A 23,642-nucleotide genomic window follows, 5' to 3' on the forward strand; every position below is an offset into this window, starting at 1 on the left:
TCGCGGTGCGCGGGCCTCTCATTATCGCGGCCTCTCTGGAGCACAGGCTCCAGACGCGCAGGCTCAGTAATTGTGGCTCACGGGCCCAGTTGCTCTGCGGCATGTGGGATCTTCCCAGACCAGGGCTCGAACCTGTGTCCCCTGCATTGGCAGGCAGATTCTCAACCACTGCGCCACCAGGGAAGCCCCCAAAATATCATTTTAAATCAGTTGTTGGTATCAATAAAAAGCAATTAATGAAACTAACATAAATCATGATACTAAATTAGGATGAATAGCTGCATTTTTGGTGTAAGCAATCACCAACATCTATTGCAAGCCGACTGAATAACCACTCTGAAAAAAACATGGACATTTCTGAGCATTTTGGTTATGTTCATGAGAGATCCAAATAAATAGCCAAGAGCAGCAATTTATTTTATTTTATTTTTAATAGTTTGCATCTGCTAAACTCAAACTCCCAATCCATCCCTCCCCCCTCCCCCTTGCCAACCACAGTCTGTTCTCTACATCTGTGAGTCTGTTTCTGTTTCGTAGATAAGTTCATTTGTGTCATATTTTAGATTCCACATATAAGTGATATCATATGGTATTTGTCTTTCTCTTTCTGACCCAAGTTCTACTGAATAAAGGTTAAAGCCAAGAGCAACCAATTGAAAGTTTTGATTGTAATTCATCTAACAGCTATGTATTGAGCAACTAGAAGCTAGTAGGGGGTAACCTAAACAAGAAAGACAACATGCTAAAAACAAAGGAGATTACAGAACATGTAAATAATCAAACCCATAATTCACAGTTTTGATGAGAGTTATGAAGGGGGAAAATAGGTTGTTAGAGAATAATTAGAATTCAGGACAATCTAAATTAGATGGAGAGATAGCCTCTCTGAGGAGATGAACCAGATGGAACTGTACGTGGCAAATATACCAAGTGAGCCGTGCAGCAAATATAAGGATTACTGGTGACCTTGTCTTCATGGATACAATGATTTACTTTCACCTACCTGCCAGTTCTGCCTCTACACCCTCAGTACCACACCTACAATTCAGGAATGGCCTTGCCTCCCATCTCTTCTACTCCCAGGAGTCCCAACTCCTCCTTCAACCTCTTTGCCCCTTCAGCTCCCCTTGCTGGGCTTCACGCTGGCTGACTGCATGTGTAAAGCTGTAACTCCGTGGTCCTACTGCACTATGATGTCAGAGTCAGAGGCGTGAGAACCAGCCAGGTGACACACACACAGAGACAAATCTCAGCACAGATAAATCAGTTTGACTAAAAAGCTTTTCCTGATGTTATAGGAGCTAGTCCTTACCACAATTGTTAGGCAAAATTTATTTTTCTCAAATTCAAGTACTATATTTAAAATCTATTTAAGTAAACAAAATTTTTATTTAATTCCCTATGAACTGATTCTTTCTGATTATTTATGCTTAAAGTCTTAGTGTTCAGCTTACCTAAAATAAAAATGAGATTTATGCTATTGTTACTATTCTTTAAAAGAGTATTTAAAGTTTGACGATATCATGTCTACAACACAATATTCTTTTATGTAAAAGATTTACCAGATCTGTTATTTAATGGAGATAAACATTACCCTAGTCAGACTCTGCTGGCATACGTAATAGCTCAATGACCAACTGTTTTTCGTTATAAGCATTTGCATAGGCTAAGCCAGAATATTCCTAGTTAGAAAGAAAAAAAAAAATCTCTCCTAAGAATATTGTACATCCAGGCAAACAAAACTCATAATAACATGCAAAATGAATTACTAACAAGGTAGAAAGAAATGCTATATTATAATAATACTATTGTCATTGAGCTCAAATTTTGCAATTTCAAGCACCTTCTTAAGTAAATTTCAAAGCCCTACAGCTGGACAGAACATAAATAATTCTTTCTTTTTCAGTGTTTTAAAGATAGAAGAATAAAATGTAAAATGACTGTTTTCCTATGAACTTCTTTATATAGGCTATCTAAGTTGCTTCTTTTAAATTAAGTTACCTTTGTTAGTACTATTAAGTGTAGTCTCTCTAGCCATCTACATTTCTTTCCATAATATTCATCACAATTAGTAGCTATATGTTTGTATGTTTATTTATGTCTGTCTTCTCTACTAGACTGTTACCTCCATGAAGGCAGATACCATTTCTATTTTTGTTTCATATCCTCAGGCCCTACTAGGCCCTCAATATATTTTTACTGAATGAATGAATACTCATGATGATAAACAGACTATATATATGGTACTTAAGTATAAGAATTAAAAATCCCTGGATAGAAGCTGAAATGCAGGAAGGAAAACATGAAGGCCAAAAATAATTAAAATTTTTAACTATATTAGCAGTATAATCAAAAAGGTGAACTGACCCGAGCCATATTTTTCTTGTACGTGATACCAATAAATCCAAAGTGTTTAGAAGATATCAAAATTTCCCTTCCCAAAACTAACATTGTGAGAGGGTATTAAAAAGAAATAAAAAGATAGTGTAATATATTCCAACAGGTTATAAGTAAATCAATACAGAAAAATGTAACAAGTAAGGACTGGGAACAAGGCTTACATCTGACTTTAGAGTTTGAGGCTAGACTACCAAAATGTCGGTTACATTCTTGAAATCTACAATCGCACAATAATGCCAATTGGTATTTACGCTTCTCCTTAGCCTTGGTTCAAAACCCTGAACATAGCAGACTTTCAAGAAAAGCCTGTTAATACAAACAATATACTAGAGGTAAATGGTAACTAGCATGGGTTTGCCCTTAGAATGTAAATTATGGAGCCACAGTTGAAGTACTGGAGGAAATGGCAGGAATGAGAACTCTCATCTCCACCCTAAGTGCTATTTTTGTACATAATTCTATGTTCAGGAAGTCGGGGGTGGGGAACAGCAAGGAAAATACATTTTAAGTGCCTACCCTGTACCACACAGTTTTCCTACACATGATCTTATTCCAACATAATGCTCTGAATTATCTGCACTTTCTTTATGAGGAAACCAAGGTTTAGAAAATGTTACTAACCTCTTAAGGTGGTAAGAACCCAAACCCTGGTCTAACTGACTCCAAAGCTCAACTTCTTTATACTACATCACACTGCTGGAGCAGAATATCCGGACGAGAGCTTGAGAAAGACTGGAGAGGAGACAGATGGAATTAGCTTGGCCTCAAGCCCTAAGATTATCTGGTCTAAAATCAGAGGTGATGAGAAAACCATAATTCAAAAAGAGTCATGTACCACAATGTTCACTGCAGCTCTATTTACAACAGCCAGGACATGGAAGCAACCTAAGTGTCCATCGACAGATGACTGGATAAAGAAGATGTGGCACATACATACAATGGAATATAACTCAGCCATAAAAAGAAACGAAAGTGAGTTATTTGTAGTGAGGTGGATGGACCTAGAGTATGTCATACAGAGTGAAGTAAGTCAGAAAGAGAAAAACAAATACCGTATGCTAACACATATATATGGAATCTAAAAAAAAAAAAAAAGGTTCTGACAAACCTAGGGGCAGGACAGGAATAAAGACGCAGATGTAGAGAATGGACTTGAGGACACAGGGAGGGGGAAGGGTAAGCTGGGACGAAGTGAGAGAGTGGCATGGACATATATACACTACCAAATGTAAAATAGATAGCTAGTGGGAAGCAGCCACATAGCACAGGGAGATCAGCTCGGTGCTTTGTGACCACCTAGCGGGGGGGATAGGGAGGGTGGGTGGGAGACGCAAGAGGGAGAAGATATGGGGATATATGTTTATATCTATCCGATTCATTTTGTTATACAGCAGAAACTAACACAACATTGTAGAGCAATTATACTCCAATAAAGATGTTAAATAAAATAAAATCAGAGGTGATGTTCTGCTTATGACCGATGGAGACAGGGAAGAGGGAGGGGGTGGCTGATCACTTCCAGGAAGACACCCCCCCCCCAATTCTTTTTTTTCTTCAAACAATCCTTTCATTGAGTTTCATTTAATTGTACTAAATAGAATGTGGGGTGTTAATATAGAGGAGAGAAGTACATGTTCTGGAATCAGATTCCTCCTCCTCCACTCTCCCCACCACCACTGGTCTGAATTATAAAGCATCAGGTAAACTGCCCCAGAGGTTTCTCACAAAAATCTCTGTCACAGCCATAGATTGCACCTGAAATCTTGTCAAAGCAATTAATATCTTGTCTCTTGGCCACTAGAGCATACATAAGAGAAGAAGATGGCCCAACACACACCATTATTCCAAATAAACAAGTCACAGGAGCTTGGCTGAAGGTTGTTGTCACCTGGAGCAATCAATCCAGGAAGCCCCGTCACCTTGTTAGGTGATTAGCAACCAAATGTTCACTCAGGAATGTGCCCCTTTCCCTCAGCAGAGATATTTTAGTTACATGCCGACCTAACTTTTTTTTTAAAGTACATTTTAAAACAACATACTGAGAATGCTCAGCTATCCAGGGAACAGCTGCTTGAATTTTCAAATTCTAGAATTCTTAGTTTAACAAAACTAAATTCCGAACCTGTTAGCAGAATCAGTCCCTCAATAGGCAACAATGAATGAACACGATAGAAAAACTTACTGGTCCAGTCCCAAAGATCAAGGCTGACCCACTCTATTATGGATGTTTTAACAGTGTGTTAATTCAAAGATAATAACAGCCACAGACCACAAATAAGATGATTTTTGGGAGGGTGAGAAACTCTGTTGAGAAAAAGCCACTACAGCTCTTTTTGCAAAAAAAAAGAATCACATCATGCCACCAAAGAGCATATTGTAGCTGCAACACTTCATTCTATTTTTAAGGAAAGATAAATGACTAAAGAATAAACTATTATCTAGAACTTTATCAAGAAACCAAGTTTTAGAGCCTGTGCTTGGGTGATTAGCCATAATCTTTGCGTATACATCCTTTACATTTGCCTATACATGTGATGACTATAAGTCATCAAGAATAAAATTGGACTACTGGAACGGTCAGTTTTATGGGCCAACTTGGCTATAGTCCCCAGTTATTCAAGCAAACACTAATCTAGGAGGAACATCTATAATCAACTGATTTAAGTTAAGGAGATTAATCTCAATTAATCTGGTTGGGCCTGATCCAATCAATGGAAAGGCCAAAACAGAGGTTTTTCCGAGGAAGAAGAAATTCTACCTGTAGGCTACGGCTTCAGTTCCTGCCAGAGAGTTCCCAGCCTGCCAACCTGACTTCTGGACTTGCCTAACCAGCCTCCATAATCACATAAACCATAATCATATAATCTCTTTCTTGGTTGGTTGCTCCAAACCGTGCTGTAGAAAAGGGAAAGAAAAGGACACACTCAAGGCTTGAAATTCCTGGTTCAAGCTCTGTATAAATGACCGGAAAGTATCTATGTCTGCCCAGAAGGAAAAACCCTTATCTCCTGTAGCTGTAGGGTTGAGATTTCAAACCCAGAATTTCAAGCTGTAAATTGCTGAATTACAATACAAATTGAATTCCCAACCTTGCAGAACATCATTATTAAAGTGAGGGCACTGACTGAGAAGGAATAGAATCCTGAAAATTGAAATAGATACATCTGGGAAATCCCAGCGAAACTGAGGATTTCAAATCCCTAAATTCTGCTGAGTCATTTGCCAACAAAAGCCACCCTCCACCTCCGTGTGAAACAGTTAACCCCTGCTTTGTCTGATGAACCTGTAATAGTCTCTCCTGAGGTATCTGCCTTGCAAGACACCGCTGATTCTCCTCAGGATTTATCCCTGCCACCCCTCTTTGCTTCTAGATTTATAAGTAGACTCATGTTCCAGCAGGCTTCAAAGGGTGAGTTACACAGTGTGACCCATATGGAAGTGCGCTACGCACCAAAAGAAATGCATGATTTTTCCAATTTACTCCCTAGATAGAAATCTGGGGAATATGTGCATGAATGAATGGATATGAAGTGTGTTGGATAATTGTGGAAGGAACATAAAGTTAAATCAGAATGAATTGATTGATATGGGCTCACTAAACAGATTCTGGATTCAATGTTTTAGCTCAAGGGGCTAGAAAGGGGTCTAGCATTTTGTTTGGTTGGTTGAGACATGGGCCAACATTAAATGAAATCAAAATGCCAGAACTGACTGCCTTGGTATACTGTAGAATAAGTGTTAAAATAGCTTTATCATGTAAAACCTGCTTACCTACCCCAGGAGGGTCCAAAGGACACACTTTTAACTATGACTGTAAGAAATACATTTGTGAGAAGAGCCCCAGCATGCCTGAAAAACTCTGGGGTCACTTTTTTCTATAGGTCACAAATTACAGTGGGAATTGCTGCCGCTGAACTGGGATCCCTAAATACAGTGGGGAAAGTTGGGTGCCAGGGTGGCAGGGCCAAGTGGCAGCACTTAATCACCAAAGACAGATGTGGTTACTATAATGGGCAGCAGAGCCAAAGCAGTGACCAGAATAGTCTGTCTTGCAGAGAGAGACTTATGGTGTTGGCTGGTTGATCACGGTGTCCCTACAAAATACATAGATGGGCAAGCTAATCCATGCTACTTGATCTGTATAAGCATAAGATTTCTAGGACTACCGAACAGAGGTCTATCTTGAACCATCAAAACAGTGAAAACGTCTCCATCAATTCCTAGTCTTGACCTAGTTTACAGACCAAGAACCCCTTGAATGAAGGGGAGGCTAACTCCCCTTGGGAACCTGCTGTACTGCCAAACAATCACATTGTTGATCTTTCTCCTAGCCTTTTCCCTATGGTGCCAGTGGCAGATAGAGATGCTGTTTGGAGATCTGGCAGGCCCCTAGTGGCGAATCATAATGCAAACTCCGAGGCTTTTGTAACAAAGCCCTATCTTCCTCTGCAGGTATCTACTCTCTTTCTGAGATTTTGGCTTGCTCCTGGGCCTGAGTAGAAAATGACTGTCTAATCATGGGCCACCAAATTACCATGACACCTGAGCTGCCCATCATGAACTGGCTGCTGTCTGATCCACCAAGCTATAAAGCTGGGAGTGCACAGCAGCACGCCAATATCAACTGGAAGAGGTGCATATGAGACTGAGCTCAAGCAGGCCCTGAAGGCATAAGTAAATCACATGAGGAAGTTGTCCAAATGCCCATGGGCCCTACTCCTGCTACATTACCTATCCCCTACCAGTCCATACTTTTGCCTCACGGGGAGTTCCCTAAAACCTGTTGACTGAGGAATAGAAAATGTGGGCCTGGTTTACAAATGGTGTGTATGATATGCAGGCACCAACTGAAAGTGAACAGCTGTTGCACAACAGCCCCTTTCTAATACATCTCTGAAGGACAATGGTAAAGGGAAATCCTCCCAGGGAACAGAACTGCTAGATGTTCCTATTGCTTGGAAGGAGAAATGGCCAGAGGTAAAAAACTGTACTAAGACTTCCCTGGTGACGCAGTGGTTAAGCATCCACCTGCCAGTGCAGGGGACACGGGTTCGAGCCCTGGTCCGGGAAGATCCCACATGCCACGGAACAAGTAAGCCCGTGTGCCACAACTACCAAGCCTCTGCCCTAGAGCCCTCGAGCCACAACTACTGAGGCCCGCGCACCTAGAGCCCGTGCTCCGCAACAAGAGAAGCCACTGCAGTGAGAAGCCCGCGCACCGCAACAAAGAGTAGCCCCCGCTCGCTGCAACTAGAGAAAGCCCGTGTGCAGCAATGAAGACCCAACACAGCCAAAAATAAATTAAAAATAAATAAATAAATAAATTTATTAAAAAATATATAAACAGCTCATTCAGCTCAATATTAAAGAAACAAACACCCCAATCCAAAAATGGGCAGAAGACCTAAATAGACATTTCTCCAAAGAAGACATACAGAAGGCCACGATACACATGAAAAGATGCTCAACATCACTAATTATTAGAGAAATGCAAATCAAAACTACAATGAGGTATCACCTCACTCCTGTTAGAATGGGCATCATCAGAAAATCTACAAACAACAAATGCTGGAGAGGGTGTGGAGAAAAGGGAACCCTCTTGCACTGTTGGTGGGAATGTAAATTGATACAGCCACTATGGAGAACAATATGGAGGTTCCTTAAAAAAACTAAAAATAGAATTACCGTATGACCCAGCAATCCCACGACTGGGCATGTACCCAGAGAAAACCGTAATTCAAAAAGACACATGCACCCGAATGTTCATTGCAGCACTATTTACAATAGCCAGGTCATGGAAGCAACCTAAATGCCCATCAGCAGACGAATGGATAAAGAAGGTGTGGTACATATATACAATGGAATATTACTCAGCCATAAAAAGGAACGAAATTGAGTCATTTGTTGAGACGTGGATGGATCTAGAGACTGTCATACAGAGTGAAGTAAGTCAGAAAGAGAAAAACAAATATCGTATATTAATGCATGTATGTGGAACCTAGAAAAATGGTACAGATGAGCCAGTTTGCAGGGCAGAAGTTGAGACACAGATGTAGAGAATGGACATATGGACACCAAGGGGGGAAAACTGCGGTGGGGTGGGGATGGTGGTGTGCTGAATTGGGCGATTGGGATTGACATGTATACACTGATGTGTATAAAATTGATGCCTAATAAGAACCTGCAGTATAAAAAAACAAACAAAACAACTAATACTAAACTTTCATTGGGTTATTTGTATGGAAATATGTTAATATAAATGTTTCAGACATTACATGAAATTTCTAAAAATCTTATATTTGTATGTGTATGGAAATATGTATGGAAATATGTTAATATAAATGTTTCAGACATTACATGAAATTTCTAAAAATCTTATATGTTCTGGTATAATGTTATATGTAATAATCCTAGTTATTACTTTAAAATGTATATCTCAGAAATAACTAATTTTCTTGTCAACTGCATTATTATGAACTTTCATCAAAACTTTAACCGTGGTCATTTTTAAGTCTTTTGTCATTTACAGACAGTTCTGGGTGTACTCTGATGATTTTGCAAATATGTTCCTATAAAAGGGTTTCATCTTCAAGAAATTCATGGAAAAAAGAAAGAAAAAAAAAAAAAAAAACAACACTGGAACAGATGGCAAGAGCTACAATAAATGCATATGTACATACATACATAAAATTCCCCTAAAGATAAATAAATAAATTAATTAATCAATTAAAAAAAAAAACTGTATTAACTCATAGGCTGTGGCCAATGGTTTGACTGGATGGTCAGTAATTTGGAAAGAAAATGATCAGAAAATTGATACAAGGAAATTTGGGGAAGAAGTATATGCCCTCTGAATGGGCAAAAAATCTGAAGATATTTATGTCCCATATGAATACCCACCAAAGGGTGACCTCAGCAGATGAGGATTTTAATAATCAAATGGACAGGATGACCTATTTTGTGGCTCTGTGCCTCTTTTCCCAGCCACAACTGTCACTGCCCAATGGGTTCATGAACAGTGACCATTATGGCAGAGGTAAAAATTATACATGGACTCAGCAACATGGAATTGCACTCGAGGCTAGCCTGGCTACAGCCACTGCTTAGTGCCCAATCTTTCAGTAGCAAATACAACACTGAGTTCCCAATATGGCATCATTCCATGGGATGATCAGCCAGCTATCTGGTGGCAGGTTTATTTTACTGGACCGCTTCCATCATGGATAGAGTGGTGCTTTGTTCCTACTGCAACAGACACTCTGGATATAGAGCTGCTTTCCCTGCAAGCAATATTTCTGCCAAAACTACTATCCGTGGATTTACAGAATGCCTTATCCACCGTCATGGTATTCCACAGAGCATTGTTTCTGATCAAGGAGTTCACTTCACAGCAAATGAAGTCCAACAATGCTCATTCACTGGTACTGCAATTTTCTCCATCATCCTGAAGCAGAAAGCATGATAGAACAGTGGAATGGCCTTTGAAGACTCAGTTACAGTGCTAGTGAGGTGGCAGTATGTGCCCAGGCTCTGGAAAGAGGCTATAAATACTATAAATCAGCATCCAATATGTGATACTCTGTCTCCCATAGCCAGGATTCATGGGTCCAGGAATCAAGGGGTGGAAATGGGAGTGACACCACTCAGTATTATCCCTAGCAATCCGCTAGCAAAATTTTGCTTCCCGTCCCTGTGATCTTTTGTTTTGCTGGTCGAGAGGTCATAGTTTCAAAGAGAAGAATGCTTCTACCAGGAGACACAACAACAATTCCATTGAACTGAGAGTAAAGACTGCCACCAGTCACTGTGGGCTTCTCAGGCCTCTGAATAAATAGGCAAAAATGGAGTTTCTATATTGGCTGGGGTGATTGATCCAGATTATCAAGGGACAACTGGGCTGTACTACACGATGGAGTAAGGAAGAGTATGTCTGTAATACAGGAGATCCCTAGGGCATCTCTTGTTACTACCAGGTTCTGTGACTAAGGTCAATGGAAACCGCAATTCAATTCACAAGTCAGTGAAAACCATAAAACAACAGCTAATGGCCCAGACCCTTTAGGAAGGAAGGTTTGGGTCACCCTGCCAGGCAAAGAACCATAATAAGCTGAGGTACCTGCTTGAGAGCAAAGGGAATATAGAATGAATGGCTTGGGCAGTAGAAGAAAGAAGTTATAAATACCAGCTATGACCATGTGACCAGTTCCAGAAATAAGGACTGTTAAGTTACTCGTACCCTTCCTTTTTCTGTTATAAATGTTTGTGTGTGTGTCTTAAATATGTGTCTCTTTCTTCCCTCTCAAGTGCTTGTCTTCTACCATAAGATATATTAATAATAGCGAACTTTATATCACAGTATTTTAAGTTACGGGACCAATGACCCTGCACCTCTTCTGGGGAAAGGGTTAGCATGATTTCAGTTACACAGAGGATAGCTTTAATCATGTCAGGTGGAAGTATGATTTTGTTGTTGTCATTATTTTGAGATTAGGTATGATGTAAGGAAATGTGTATGGATGCCAAGCTGACAAGGAGCAGACTGTGAGGGTCAGTTTAGGCTGTGATCCCCAGTTATTCAATCAAACAGTGAATTAGGTATTGCTGTGAAGGAATTTTGTAGGTGTGGTTAACATCTACAATAAACTGATTTAAGTAAAGGAGATTATTCTCAATAATCTGGGTGGGCCTGGTCCAATCATTTGAAAGGTATTAAGAGCAGAACTGGTTTCCTTGAGGAAGAAGAAATACCACCTGTGGCATCAGCTCCTGCCCCAGAGTTTCCAGTCTGCCCTTCCTGCCTTAAGATTTCAGACTCTGCTAGGCAGCCTCTACAAATACGTAAGCCAATCCCTTTCAATAAGCCTTTTTTTTTTTTTTTTTGATTTTTAGAAATTTCATGTAATGTCTGAATCAATAAGCCTTTTGATATATTTTTCCTGCTGGTTCCATTTATCTGGTGGAACTCTAATATAATTATGTTCAAATTATGAAGGCATATAAGAGTGGGACATATTAAAATGATTTTCACTAAAAAAAATTCCATTAAAAAAAAGGAAAACTTTGTTATCCATTGTGATTCCCAAAGGTGTACCAGAAATACAGTGTTTCTATGAACATGGTAGAAACTGAGATATGAAACTAAAATCCAGTATAGTAAATAACTTGCCCCGAAGTCACACAGAAAGTCAGAATTTTAAGCTAGATTTCATGACAGCCAAGTTTATCTTGACCTTAACTACATAAATTAACTTTCGTTTGATAAATGAATGCTTAGTTTCTCTACACAATATTCACCATTATAAAGAAAAGCTATTAGAAAGAACCATGGATTTTCTTCTGTTGAAAATAGTATTTGGAGAAACAATGATGAAGCTTTGGAATTTCATAATAACCAAGTAAAAATTTTGTTACAGTGGACATCAGCCTAAGATTTATTTCAAAATATAAGGAACAGGAATGCTTGGATTTTATTTTATTTGAGGGTTTTTTCCTTTAATCACAAAGATGTATGTCAGTAGGCATAAAATCTAGATCAAAAGCAGAAAGCTGTTAAAAGCTAAGACATGGGCAAAAGAGTCAAAATTCAATTTTCTCTCTTATTCCTTGGAGGTGGAGGTCCTGATTTGAGAAAGAACACTCCCAAGTAACATAACTAGGCCTGAAATGACTTCTAGGGAAAGGGCCATTTAATACTCCATGTCATTATAAGGAAATTAATTTCAGCAACTTCCATGCCATTTTCTCCTCCATTTCAAGCAAAGCTCAGCCAGAAACAACCACTTACTTGCTAATCCTCTCATTTTATACTCTCTTCTTTGATACATGACTTCTTCCTCAGGATAAATCCAAGAAGAGTAGGAAATAACACCACCTCTATATTGTATGCTTCACTTAACCTAAGCCCCATGTGAGCAGTTTCAACTGCATGGAATTCATTCTGATCTGAAAGTTACTGCAAGCTTTATAAAAGAAAGAAAAAAAAAGAGGCAAGGCTGATTACATCAAAGTTGCCTTCTAATCTAATTTGTTAGCAATAAAGTAAAGCACAGTTTAGTAATCAACACATTTGAGTTTTTCAATTTTCAAAAGACAGACACATGAATCTATACCAAGGACTATCAAAGTCAGCATCTATAAAGACTGGCCTGGTTCCCTACTCCAGCATCCTTCCAAGCCACACAACCCCCAGAAATGAGGGTGCCACAAGTCCCCTTCAACCTGTGGCCCCATGTAACAAACTCTGTGCTCTAATGCCCTGGATAGTACCCTAGTCCCTCCAAAACAGGCCTCTGCACTAGTCTATCCAGTTTTCCCAGGGCCTGAATTTCATTCCGAAACCCCAGCCCCAACCCTGGGGCCATACTATCTGTGAACAGACCTCTCTGTTTATCTGCCTGTATATCACCCGTTCCCAGACTCTGCGTCACCACCGCCCACCCACCTGCTGGGACACCATCTGCTGCACCTTGCTGGTCAACTCGGACTCCGACCCCCTGCCTATCAGGACAGCCTCCTTTTGCTGTCATCGTTCTCTCTAGATGATAAGGCCACTAGCTTAGCTGGACTTTCTCCCATGGGCTAAAACGAGTTCCAATTTCAGTGGCCTCTTTCACCCTGGTGGGTATGTCCTGTTTTTAAGAAACAAACTAATCTGTCTTTCTACCACCAAGCTCTTATTTTGACATTAGACTGCTCTATGCACTACAAAATATTACAACTTTAAAAAGTTTCAAGCTTAATTAAAAGAAACTGAGAACTGTTTAACAGAGTTATGGGTGTGTGATAAGCTTAAAAAGGTAGAAGTCATGTACCAACCTGTACCAAGGAAACCTGATAAACAGTGACACTACAGAGGTGAAAAGTAATAATCAAATTCAGTTTTCCAAACAAATAGCCTTTCACCCAATAGCACATTTATAAAGACAGAAATTGAAAAATGAAATAAATTAACCCTTCAGAAGGTAAACAAAATGCCTACACAATACAAACACAAGTTCCAAGCCCAGTTATAGAGATTGTCTCAGTCAATACAACTATGAGATATATAACTATTTTGGCTATATTTTAAAAAATTCTTTAGTTTTGCACATGTGCCTTAATTTAAAACAAACAACAACAAAAAATCATTGCTGTTAGACCATACAGCCACTAATACTTTGCATAGAAACAGTAATTTCACCAGCATCAGCTTAGTAAGTTAAAGGTACATTGAAAACAAAGGCAAGAAACAGAAACTTAATGTAATCTTCAAACTGGAAATACTCATATAGAAATCAAACCCAATGAAGTCCAATCACAGTAAAGTTTTATTAAACAGTCATATAGGCACTATTCTAAGTGCTTTATAAATATCCATTGATTTAATATTCTTAGTAACTTTATAAGAGAAGAACTATTGTCAGTTCCATTTTACAGATGAGAACCTAACCTTGACACAGAGAGGTTATGAAACTTACCAACTAATAAATGGCACAAGTTGGACTCAAATTTGGTAGTCAATGATTTGATCCACTGCACTGTGCCATATCTCAGAATGACTTGCTAAGACTCATGCAGCTGGATGGGGGCAAAATAAGGTCCAGAATAGAGATTTGACTTCCAACATTCAGTGCTCTTTCCACCAATTCTTCCATGTCATTTAAATATTAAGCTAGTGTCAGAAAAACTATGAAATGTCATGTGATGGACTAATAAATAGCCACAAGCAAAACAGCCAAAGAAAAATTATAAAGTACTGTTGAAATTACAACTTGATGTGATGTGATTAAGCTATGGTATGCATTTAAATACCAAAAGCAAACTTTAGAGACTAACATATGGCATAATTTTAAGAAAAGTGGATTAAGTGGCCCCCTAGCAGTCAGCTCACAAAGTTGAGCCATGTTCCACATGACATACAAATAGCATATAACCACCAACCAAACTAAACCAAAGAGGAGCCATCACAGGTAGGCGATGTGGATATGACCTTGAGGGACATTGTCCTTTTAGCCACCTTGCAGCAACCATGCCCACACATGGAACGGTTACACACTGAACACTTGAATAATAATTGCAGCTAAAATATTCATGATGTCTTCCAGCAATCTGAAGATACACCACTTGAGACAAATAACAAAAATCAGCTCATGTGCAACATTTGGACAATGACTTCATTTTCTCAGTAATGATATCCTTGACCTTTTACAGTTGTGTTTAGAAACAGCCAAAAGCACTACACTTCCTTTCCAATGGATTCTTATTTTTTGTGACTATAGTTACAATGTCTATGCTATTTACACGGTAGGATAATAGGTTGACATTAAATTAATCAAAAGTATTTTGTTTTCTCAAGCACTTGTAAATTAGGATTTTACAGACTGAACTTATTTGTAAGATAATCAAATTAACATAATTTTTTAAGAACATAATCAGATGAAACTTGATACTTTTCACATGATAAATCTTCACTTTCAACGTATTGGGTTGGCCAAAAAGTTTGTTTGGGTTTTTCTGTAAGATCTTATGGAAAAACATGAATGAACTTTTTGGCCAACCCTATATCACTTAACTTCTGTAGACTACTTTAGCAATCAAATATTATTGCCAGCAGATAGTCAAGAAGACTGGCTTTATGTATCTTATAAATGTATAAAATATATTGGAAAAACAAAAACAAATTTGATATGAGTAAAACTTTAAAAATATTTGCAAGCCTTTCAATCCTAGGAGTCATATTAGTTTAAAAGTTTAAAGTAAATAATGAAATGATGAATTGTTTGTCCTAACTCTATGTAGGATAAATGATATAACTGCAAGACCACCTCACTATGAAGAACACCTGAGACTGGGTCTGGTTAAGGAAATTGCAGACCTAAGCTGGCACTAAAAACCCCTGCTTAATTAGTGAGTCAGTTCTCTGTCTTCTGTACAATCTTGGCACACCCAAACCTTGCAGAAACAGCCATGTCACATTCATTAACTAGCCAGCTGTTAACAGGACAAGTATAGGGCAAAGGTTAGCTGACAGCAAATGGAAGAGATGACTTCTGATCACCAGTGAAAACTGATTTACCTGGCCACATTCTGCTACCTAGTGGGACACAAGGGACAGGATACTTTATCCAGTGGAAAGAGGTGATAATTATATTTACCTGAGCAAGGAGAGAGCAATCATAAGAAAAAAAATTGATGGATTAAAGCTAGACTGTAACCAGCCATTCTGAAGGCAGGATATCAGGCAATTTGGCCCTAGGAATCCATTATCTTACTTCTCTACATCTTTATTAAACATAAGAAACACCATGATGAAAAGAACAATGAACTGGAAAGCATTCTACATATATCTTATCCCATGCAATTGTTTGATTCTGAGATTTGGGCTGGTATTTCGAGGACTGTCACTAATAAGCTGTGTAGCCCAGAAAGTCATTTCTCCTCCTGCAGCCTTGTTTTCTTCATATGCAGGCTAATCCTCCATTCTGGTTTGCCTAGTTTATTTACATTGTCCTGACTTCCCCTCTGGCTTAGCTTTTGTCATTTTCAAAAAGTCCCGGTGTTGACAATATATAAAGACATGAATGAGAATAACGTTTTCTCCTAAATCTTCCAGCAATAACATCCTGTCATCCACAGGCCCAATTTCGGAGTAAGGAAGGCCACTAAACGTGAATAGTAAATGTCTTATCAAAAAAACCCCACAAATTTCACCTAGGAGAACAGAGCTAGAACTATATATATATAACTATATAGATCTCAAAAACACAGTGTTGTGAAAAGCAGTGATACTATTTTTGTAAATTCTAAAAACACAAACCAGGACTAAATATTGGAATGGTTGCATAAATACGTGGGTAAAAGTATAAAATGGACGGGAACAATACACACTAATTCATAGATGCTTCTGAAAGGAGACTTAACTAATTGTACCATTTTATTTCTTTAAAACGGAAGACTCAGCAAATATTATAAAATGAAATGTGTTAATTCTGAGAGGTGGGAGTTGATTTTCTTTGTTCTTCTTAGCATTGTTTAAATGTCTCAATATATAAATTATACTAATAAAACATAGAACATGGATTACTAAAACTTTGAGTCTAAGAGGTAAGTGTAAAGCTGGTGGGCCTGACTCCTTAGAGTCCCTCATTGTATTGTCTTCAAGGGAGCCCTTCCCACATCAACGATCTCAATAACAGATCCAAGAACATTTTATCTTCAGAGATGAGTTAATCACCAACTCTCCATCCGCAGCCCCTCACCATTTCATGTATGAATTCCTTGTGCTACTTTCCTTCCTAGTGGTACCAAGCCTCTGGAACCATCTCAGGTACCAGAGGTAGCCTGTTATAATTTCAGACAGCCATTCCTTTAATTAAATAAAAATATGTCTTTCTCTGATTCCCATCCACTCAACCTAGTTCTGCGTTCTCAATCATACAGATGATATTCCTCATATAATTGAAGAAAGTTAGCATGTCATCCCTGAGGACCTTCCCAAACGTCAGCCACTCTTGGTGTGACCCTCTTTGGGTCTCCTCATGGTCCTCTAGTCAATTTTCCTCTGTATCTCTAGATCTCTAGATCCTGCAGTTTACAAACCCCGGGGAATCGCAAAGTATCCTCAGCTCGGCATCCTCAGTGCTCACAACTGGCACAGAGTAAATTAGTCAGAACTTGCTCAATAAATACTGAATGAAGGAATGAGAAAATGGGTTTTGCAAACACTATGAACATTAAATGGCAGTTATTTTGATCACTAACAATTAGTGCTAAACTGTCAATGACCACCTCCTTTCTTTATATATATGTTTATATTTCTTTATATATACTTGTATGAATTATAAAACTATCTAGTTGAAATCCTTTACTCTCTTGGATGCTATAATTCAAATTCAGCTGACCTTTTTAGATGGAACAATCCTGACTTCCATGTCATTATTTGGTCTTCTCTAGAATTCCATCTTTGAAATTTGCTCTGTGTCTATAGCACAATATCCCAGAATGGGCTTCCCTTTTTTAAGCCTTCAAACAGTAGTGTATTTGGAATATTAGTCAGAACTTGCTGATTTATTAATTCTAACCCCAAAAAAAACAAGAAAAGAATTTTCAAACACAGTGCTAGGCATGCTGCTTGAGTCTCCTTTATATTTGTATGTAAAAAAGTTTTAATATGTCTCATAGTCAAGTCTATCAATCTTTAATTATGGTTTTTGCCTTTGATGTCATATTAGACAAGATTATAAATTATTCACCTATTTTTCAGTTATATCTCATTACTCTTCTTCAATTAATCTGATATTTATCTGTATTTTGTATAAATAAAAGATTCAACTTTACAATTTTTCCTAACAATAACTAATTATTTGAATTGTGTTCTTGTAATAATCAATAGCTTCTCCACCAACATGAAATTCTGTGTTTATTATATGTTACCTTTATATGCTTAAGTCTATTTGGGGAATTTTCAAGATGATTTAGCCTCTCCTAAGTCTCTATTTTAGTAAAAAGTAACATACTGTCTTAGTAATAGTAATTTTATAATATGTTTTAATACTTGGAATTAGAAGTTCATTCTTCATTATTCTTCTTTTTCAAAAATTTGCTTTTCCCAGTCTGTTCATTCCTCCAGATGAATTTTAATAATCATTTTGCCAACCTCTCCCTAAAAATATCTTTGTGGTTCTATCTGGAATTGCATTAATTTTATAAATTAATTTGGGGAAGCTAACATCATTACAATATTTATTATTCTCATCCAGGAATACAATATCAAACTCCATTACTGCTAATCTTATTTTGTGCTTCTCAACAAAATGTTATTTTCTTCATTTAAGTCTTGTACATTTCTATTATAGCTTAGTCATAGATATATGATATTTCATTATTATAAATGGGATTTTTTTCATGTTTTCTATTTGTAGCTCTTATAGAAAAGTCGATTGATTTATACACATTTATCTTTTGTATGACCACTTAACTGAAGTATCTTATTCTAATAGTTCTCCAGTTGATTTTCTTGGGATTTTTAGTAAATTCATATATATACACACACACACACACACACACACATATATGTGTGTGTATATATATATATATATATACTTTTTTAAGGAAAAAAGATGTCATCTCTTTTCTAATAATTGTAAACTTTGAGAGACAGCATATGATAGGATTTAAAATTAAAGATTCATGAGTTAAGCCACTTGAGTGCTTATTCATCTCTACCACTTATTAGCTGTGTGACCTTGGCCAAGTTACTTAGCTTCTCTGGGCCTCAACTTTCTCATTTGTAAAATGATAATTACAGTAGTCAATATTCCCTAGGATTGTTATGAAGATTAAATGAATTAATATTTGTAAAGTATTTAGAACAGTTTCTAGTATATATATTAAGAAATTTAAAAATGTTAGTCATTTAAAAAATTTTATTGCATTGGCTAGAATTTATAGAATGATGTTAACTGTAAGTGATAAAATAGGGCATGTAGTAAGTGTCTAAGGTTTTTCTGTTTTTTTCTGCTTTTTCACAATTTAAAAATATCCCTCTATACCTAAATTACTACGTTGTATATATGCATGTTCTTAAAAGAAATATAGTTACATTTTATCAAATGTCATTTGGAATCTATTAGGAGGTAAAAATAGCAGTTTTATCCTTTAGTCTACGAAATTAAAATAGATTTCTCAATATTGAACCACGTGTACATTTCTAGAATAAACATGATTTTCTTGTATTATTCTATTTTGTTGATTTCTACATTCCTGTATTTAGTATTTCAGTGAATTTTTGTGATTTTCTTTTTTGTGCTACTTTTATTAGTGTTTTTAATTTTTTTGTTTTTTAGTTAAATGTTTTTTTAGTTAAGTGCTTTTCATTAAATGAATCAGAAAAATATTTCATCTCTTTTGTAAAGTTCACAGAGTATGGGATAATATGTTCCTTAAAAATGTATATTTTCAACCATCGATTATAAATACCTGATGCAAACAAGATACTTTGCTCATCTAAACAGAGTATTTTAGCTCCTGCCAAATCTCCCTATCCAAGCTGGTCAAGGACATAGGCTTAAGCATCAGACAAAATCTGGCTCAAATCCTAATTTCACCACCCACTAGCTAAATGTGTGTACTTGGCAAGGTACACTTTTGTCATAGGGAATAACTATGCCTTCCTTACTTTTCCCACACAGTTATTGTGAGGATTACATGAGATTATGTTTATAAAGCACTATCCACTCCACTCACAATAAAGACTCAATTATTTTATGTTAGTCTTAATTTTCTTTAAATACAAAATTAATGTTTACAAATGTACTTGCTGTTTTTTCTTATGGAGATTTCAATTGTTTATATACAAATAGAAATGCTTTTTGATACAATTTTTTCATGACATTAGTTCATAATAAAGGTAGATTTCAATTAAAACATGTTATTCTCCACTGACACAAACTTAAAAAGTTGACAAGAAAGTAGTAAAATGCTCAGATAACACAAGAAAATGAACCCACTGCCATTGGCTAAATGAAATCGCAATTGGTTAATAGGAAAACTGTACTGGTTTTCAGAAAACCAGGCAATGAGCCTAAACCAAATGTAATGTCTTCCACTCTTTCCTGTTCCCTTGGAGCTTTGTTCTCATGGGAATCCAAGAGTGGGAGGAGGCTTCCCGCAGGCTGAGGTTTACTCCATGGTCTCTGATCTGCCATCTTAACTGCAACACGGGAGCAAATCTCTCACTCCGAGTGGGAAAACACAGCCCTGAGGGATTGGAGGGGCCTCAAATACATCAGCAGCACACAGAAAACTGTTTCTCAAAAAAGCATTGGAGATTTATGTCCACCAGTCAGTGTCATCAAGACTATTTACTTGTATGTATTGATAATAAAGCTGTCACTATGGTCTCTAAGGAGATCAGTATTAGGAGAGTAGTAAGTTTATAGGATCTGATCGGTAATACTATAAGTTTTTCTTCTGTTTTAAAGGATATAAATTTAAAACATTATTTTGGTGGGCTAGCTGCCTCTGTTGAGAACAATTTAAATAAGCTCAGCTAAGAATGTAAATATCAAACCAAGCTCAGTCTCTGTACTAATCACTGGCCCCTGGCAGACACAGGATGGAAATGTGTAGCTCAAGTTCTCAGCATGCATGCTATTAATTTGACATTAACAATAGACTCTATCAAGCTTCCATTTTACCATACTGATCTGTTTTCTAAAATAAAGACCTCCCACTTTATACCTTTTCCTTGCTGTCCTCTGGCTTTATAACAACAAAGATATTTTCAGGGACACCCTCAATAGCAGGATTGATGGATCAAAAGTGTACCCACCTCTATCTTTTCTGCCCCCTGTGTGGCCTCAATAACTTGATAGTTTCCAGCTCCCCCCAGATTTCTCTTGATTGAGTGCTTTTTCAGTATACCATGACCCCTGAAGGAAACAAAGGGAAAAAAAAGATGTATTAAGATAAACATCCTGGTTCCTTGTCTCTTTCGGGAAAGAACAAATGGTTCCTTGAGCAACAATATCCAATTTAATGACAAAATGACACACAATTTTAAAACAACCTTCATTGTTATTTTTTCATTCCTCATCCTGATTTCTTTTATGTGTCTCTGATTTTATAACAGGAGCAGGATAAATTTCCTTGAGTCATCAGCTCAGCAGTCTCATAAATGAGTGTTTCTTCTTATTATTTTGTTCCCTTTTCAAACCCACCAATTGTATTCTGATCAATCTTTCTTGTGTTTTGCCCCAAAACTGTGTAACATAGGCAGTCAGAGACATACCTACTAAATAGTAAAATCAACAGTATAGCAAAATATATTTTTTTCTTCAGCTTGTCAACTTTCCATTGAAAATAGTTTCACTAGCTGAGTGACAGCCTTTCTCAGATGTGTGACTTTAAAAGCCATAAATCCCTGCTTTTGAATTTCAATGCCAAGGAGCAAGGACATTGTTTTCCTCAATTATATAATATGGAGATTGGAATACTGGAAGAGAAAATCCACCCAATAAAACCTGGCCCACACATAATGCCTCAGCATCAAAAGGTAACTTGAAATTTTGCTATGAATAGGCATCTGATGCACTTGCATTGCTTTCCTGTTCCTATCCTTTTAGATATTTCTATATCACAAGCCCCCATTTTAAAACTAATAATATAGAAACCAACTGAGCTATTTTCATTTCCATATATACTCCTGAAGACGTGGCTACAACCGATCGCTGGGTAAACCAGGCTCCCTTAAACTCAGGCAGTCTACATATTTGAGCAGACACATAACAAATGCTTAGTTGTTCTAGATGAGAGAGCCATGTTTCTTTCCTGTTACGGAAATCATCTGTTCCTTTTTCTATAAAGCGTGAAGCCAGGAATGTCAATATTCCTATGCTTGTATGTGCTAACTTTACTAGGGTTATTCAGAGCAGGAGAGAGTCTAGTACTGTTTGGTGTTTTCTTCTCTCCTTTCTAATAAACCACCAAATTCTGTCTATTCCAGGCTCAAAATTGTCCTTGAACTCACTCTTCCTTCCAATTCCATTCCCACAGGCACCACCTGATTCCACCCTCCTCACCCACACCTGCCTCCATCCCATCAATTCTTACAGAGATTATGACATCTCTCACTAGTCTCCCTGGTTTGAGAAACACCCCTTCCAGTCCATATTCCACAGACCACCACTCACATTGGGATAATAACTGAACTTGTGATTGGTATAAAACCCAGGAATTATACGTGGTAGAAGTGTTTCACCATGATTCTCAAAAAAAGTCTTTTTCTCCAAATGCCAACAGCATGTTAGCCATCTTTCAAGTTCATCTGTAAATAATTTAATTACTCTTCTTTCCTCTGCTTCCCACATTTCCTTATAGCTTACAAGTAAGCCAGTAAAAGAAAGTCCTCAGGGCTTGTAACACAGAGGGAGAAGCACTGAACTCAGTTCTAGTTCCAGCTCATCCCTGTATCAGCTGTTGACTTTGAGGAGTCATCTTTTTTGTAGCTAAATGACAGAGCCTTGCTTATCAAATGGGATGGAAATATTTACCCTGCTTATCTCTCCACGTTGTTTTGGGAATCAAGAAAGATCACATACAATAAAATACACATATGCAATGTTATTTTATTACTCTCCCTGAAGTACTACAAAAGCAAAAAATGTGTTTCTTGTGTTTAACACTAGATTCAGTTTGGGGGTCCTAGAAAGGTAGCTGTGATCACACTCCCAAGACTTACAGCTTCCTTTTGGGATTGTGATGGTCTAAAGAGTTTTGTTTTGGCTTCCAAAGGAAAAATAAAATACCAAAGGAATCATACTTTAACATATTTGGATTCCCAAGACATATTGAAATCGAAAAGAGGAAGAAAAGGAAAAGGGACTCAAAACAATGACAAATCTTAATTGACTGAAACTGCCATTTAATTAAAATAACTCAACTGTCACTTATGCACAAATGTTAATACAATCTCTTCAAAACCCAGCTGAATCCTCCAGATATCACTGGACACTTTGCAGTAGGAAATACATGCCCATTCCCTATCATTGTATTGTAGGTTTTTAATTGGAGAATGTATAATGTGTACAATAGGATGAGTTCATTTTGCTTCTAAAGAGGAAATAAAAAATATCAACCTGAATATCACTTCGCATATAAAGCAGCACTGTAGCCTCCGTTTAAGTAGGTTTTATTTTAGACTAAAAAAAACACCAAAGGCATATATTTGAATTCATGCATCTAAACAAACCAATGAAAGTGTAGAAATTAAGTGCAGAAGGGGAAGCACAGAATGACAGGAATAAAGTCCACAGCTGTGTTTTCTTAAAATCCGGTGAGAGGAATGTTAATCAAAGTTCACAAAGTTTAAATTTTCCTTTGAACTGCATAGGTATAATCAAGTAAAGAAACACAACCCTCACTGAAGTATACTTTTTTTATTTGAAATTATTGTCCCATATTAAGAAGGTAAGTTTGTTCATTCATTCATCCAGATATTCAAAAACCAATACTTACTGATTAGACTTTGTACAAGATGTGATAAAATGTGCTGGTTTGAACCCCTTGGCCACATGGGGCTAGCAACAAATACCAAAAGAATTGCACAGATAGGCCATATTAAAAACTTCCTGTTTCTTCCACCCAGAATGCTATCATCCCCCTGTGCTCTCACTAGTAGGCTCTGGGCCATCCTTAAAAGCCCAACTCAAAGGTTGCTGCTTTTGTAAAGCTCTTTGGAACTGCCCAAGTTTGGTATGAGTCAT

At 37.4% G+C, this 23,642-nt stretch overlaps 1 protein-coding gene across 2 annotated transcripts in view; it reads right to left on the reverse strand.

Annotated features, from left to right (window-relative positions):
* Positions 1 to 23,642, reverse strand: part of PKIB (cAMP-dependent protein kinase inhibitor beta) — a 112,235-nt gene that overhangs the window by 67,765 nt on the left and 20,828 nt on the right. The window contains exon 2 of one of the 2 annotated variants that reach the window (XM_068550813.1): positions 20,711 to 20,810. The exons of the other annotated variant lie outside the window; for it this stretch is intronic. The gene's annotated coding sequence lies outside the window, so the exon portion shown is untranslated. The remainder of the gene's footprint in view (positions 1 to 20,710; positions 20,811 to 23,642) is intronic. 2 annotated transcript variants of the gene reach the window in all.

This window comes from Eschrichtius robustus, chromosome 9 (genome assembly GCF_028021215.1).
Source record: "Eschrichtius robustus isolate mEscRob2 chromosome 9, mEscRob2.pri, whole genome shotgun sequence".
Taxonomy (NCBI): domain Eukaryota; kingdom Metazoa; phylum Chordata; class Mammalia; order Artiodactyla; family Eschrichtiidae; genus Eschrichtius; species Eschrichtius robustus.